Here is a 3,569-nt window from a genome sequence, read left to right as displayed (position 1 = left end):
CTGAAGAAGGGTCTAGGCCCAAAACGTCAGCCTTCCTGCTCCTCTGATGCTGCTTGGCCTGCTGTGTTCATCCAGCTCTACACCTTGTTATCTCAGATTCTCCAGCATCTACAGTTCCTACTATCTCAGTGACTTATTATGGTTAGTTTGCATCCTGCGCTTAAAATGTTGAGACTGCCCAAACTAATTCACTTTGGATTCTTTATCCTTTCTCTAAATAGATTTATTGTCTGTCCCAAATGCAAGAACCAGTTGCAAGTGTGGTAAAATATTAGTGTTTCACGAAAATGTAATTAAACAATATTACATGTCAAAGATGGAAGGCATTAGGAGGAAGGGGCAAAGCCAAGAAGTGATTACAAATGGAAGCGCATTAATTTTTTGAGAAACAATTACTCAGGATACAATTAATAGTCACATGGACAAATGTGGACTGATTCAAAAGTGTTAACATGGATTTATGAAAATCTGACTAACCAGCTAGGGTTTTTAAAGAGGTAGAAAAGAGGGTTGATGAGGGAACAGCTGATGTTGTGGTGTGCATGGATTTCCAAAATGTGTTCAGTACAGTGCCACACAACAGACTTATGAAAAAAGTTATTGGTCGTGGAATAAAAGGGACAAAATCAATTGTAAATATAAAATTGGTTGAGGTATAGGAAGCAGAGTTTAATGGTTAATGGTTACTTTTTGAGCTGGAAGAAGGTTTGTGGTGGAGTTCCCTAGGGTCAGTATTGGGACCTTTGCTTTTCCAGATATACATAAATGATCTCGATCTTGTAGTGTAGGGGGCAATCTGTGTGGACGACACAACTTAAGAGATTTGTAAACTGTGAGGAGGTCAGTAGAGCACTTCAAAAGGACATTGGCACGTTGATAAAGTAGGCAAATAGATGGTAGATGAAGTTCTATGTGGAGAAGGTAAGGTGATGCACTTTCATACAAAGAACACAAGATACACTGTATTCTAAAGGGTGTACAGGGACAGAAAGTGCAGGACAGGTAGAAAGAACTGATTTTAAAAAAAAGCATATATGAAAGCTAAAATGTGATTTGTTAAAAGTTTACAAAATCGTAAGGAGTCTGGACAGAATGGATAGGAAGAAGCTGCTCCTACTTGTAAACACATCAAGAAACAGAAGGCACAATTCTAATGTATTTTGCAAAAGAAACAAATGCAAGGTGAGAAAAAGCTTTTACACACAGTGAGTGAATAATAGCCAGCACACCTACATCATAAGCAAACAGTTTTTAAAGTAATCCGTAAAATTTAAGAACAGGCATGTATCATTCACTTCCAGTTTTCTTAATGTGGATCGTGTGGACCAGACTGTTGGTGGCACCTGGCTTCAAAGTTTGCATTGCAAACAGACAAGTTAACCTCCAGAATGAAAGCCAATCTTACCAACTAAAAATGTGTAAAAATATTCAAAATATACATCCTGGAAATAAATCCATGAATAGCTACATTCAGATCTCCTTTCATAGTCTTTTAAGTATTGAAGTTTGCCACAATGCACAACTTAATAAATATTTTTTTAAAAGTAATATTTTCTTCATATTTCAAAAATGATCTCTTATTGCAAATGTATTAGAAACCTGCTCCCACACTGTAAACAGTTTACACAACAGTATCGACCTTAATATCACCACCCTTCAAGTCCAGTTCTCTAGTTCATAGAACATAGAACAGTACAGCACAGTACAGGCCCTTCGGCCCACGATGTTGTGCCGAACTTTTACCCTAATCCTAAGGTCTATCTGACCTCCACCCCTACCTTATACTATTATCCAAATGCCTATCTAATAGCCGCTTAAATGCCCCTAATGAGGCTGACTCCACTACCCTCTCTGGCAATGCATTCCACGCCCCTACCACTCTCGGAGTAAAGTACCTACCTCTGACATCTCCCCTGTATCTACCTCCACTCACTTTAAAACTATGTCCCCTCGTAATAGCTATCTCCACCCTAGGAAAAAGTCTCTGGCTGTCCATTCTATCTATAGCTCTGATCATTTTGTGCACCTCTATCAAGTCATCTCTCATCCTTCGTCGTTCTAAAGAGAAAAGCCCTAGCTCTGTCAACCTTTCCTCGTAAGACCTTCCCTCCATTCCAGGCAACATCCTGGTAAATCTCCTCTGCACCTTTTCCAACGCCTCCACATCTTTCCTGTAATGAGGCAATATTTCAATTTTTCAAATGTGGCCGAACCAGGCTTTTGAGTAGCTGGAGCATAACTTCACAGCTCTTGAACTCGATCCCTCTATTAATGAAAGCTAACACACCATATGCCTTCTTAACAACTCTATCCACCTGGGTGTCAGCTTTCAGGGAACTGTGAACATGAACCCCAAGATCCTTCTGCTCCTCCACACTGCTAAGAATCTTTCCATTAACCCTGTATTCTGCTTTCAAGTTTGTCCTTCCAAAATGAATCTTCCAGCACTATGGACAGTGGACAGTGAGGACGAAAAGATCATCACGAAAAGATCATCGCCAAAGGCCCTGCGATCTCTTCCCTCGCTTCCCATAGAATGCTTGGATAAATCCCATCAGGCCCGGGGGACTTATCTATCTTCAACTTCCTCAAAATTCTTAGCACATCTTCCTTACTAACATCGACTTCTCTAGCCTACCAGCCTGTTTCACGCTGTCCTCCTCTACAACTAGGTCCACTGAGTTGTGAATACCGAAGAAAAGTATTCATTAAGGACCTCTCCTATCTCTTTAGGCTCCGTGCACAAATTCCCTTTACAATCCTTGATCGGCCCTACCCTTTCTCTGGTCATTCTCTTATTCCTCATGTACGTGTAAAAAGCCTTGGAGTTTTCCTTGATCCTATCTGCCAAGGTTTTCTCATGCCCCCTTATAGCTCTTCTAAGCTCTTTCTTCAGCTCCTTCCTGGATAACTTGTATCCCTCTAGAGCCATTTCCGTTCCTTGTTTCCTAAACCTTACATAAGCATCCTTCTTCCTCTTAACCAGTTATTCGACCTCTCTTGAGAACCAAAGCTCCCTCACTTGACCGCATCTTCCCTGCCTGCTAGGGACAAACATTTTGAGCAGACGCAGTATGCATTCCTTAAACAATCTCCACATTTCAATAGTGCTCTTCCCTCACAGCATCTGTTCCCAATTTATGTTACCCAGTTCTTGCCCAACAGAATTGTAATTACCCTTCCCCCAAATATAAACCTTACCCTGCTGTATGTACCTATCCTTTTCCATGACTATTGTAAAAGTAACAGAGTTATGATCGCTACCGCCAAAATGCTCTCCTACCAACAGGTCTAACACTTGGCCTGGTTCATTGCCAAGCACCAAATCCAAAGTGGCCTCTCCTCGTGTTGGTCTATCTACGTACTGTGTCAGGAATCCTTCCTGAACACACTGGACAAAATCAGCTCCATCTAAACTATTACAACTAAAATGTTTCCAATCAATATTTGGAAAGTTGAAGTCACCCATGACTAGAACCCTGTGACTTCTGCACCTTTCCAATATCTGCCTCCCAATCTGCTGCTCTACTTCTCTGCAACTATTAGGGGGTCTGTTTAAAAAAAAAAAA

The 3,569-nt window shown here is 40.9% G+C and overlaps 2 protein-coding genes across 2 annotated transcripts in view; both read left to right on the top strand.

Annotated features, from left to right (window-relative positions):
* LOC109912627 (DENN domain-containing protein 1A-like) overlaps nt 1-3,569 on the top strand; it is a 164,607-nt gene that overhangs the window by 95,728 nt on the left and 65,310 nt on the right. The window lies entirely within an intron of this gene.
* LOC109916315 (DENN domain-containing protein 1A-like) overlaps nt 1-3,569 on the top strand; it is a 107,131-nt gene that overhangs the window by 81,015 nt on the left and 22,547 nt on the right. The window lies entirely within an intron of this gene.

Source organism: Rhincodon typus, chromosome 28, assembly GCF_021869965.1.
Source record: "Rhincodon typus isolate 14 chromosome 28, sRhiTyp1.1, whole genome shotgun sequence".
NCBI classification, from domain to species: domain Eukaryota; kingdom Metazoa; phylum Chordata; class Chondrichthyes; order Orectolobiformes; family Rhincodontidae; genus Rhincodon; species Rhincodon typus.
Note: the sequence above shows the minus strand (reverse complement) of the source record. Positions and strands in the feature narration are given on the sequence as shown.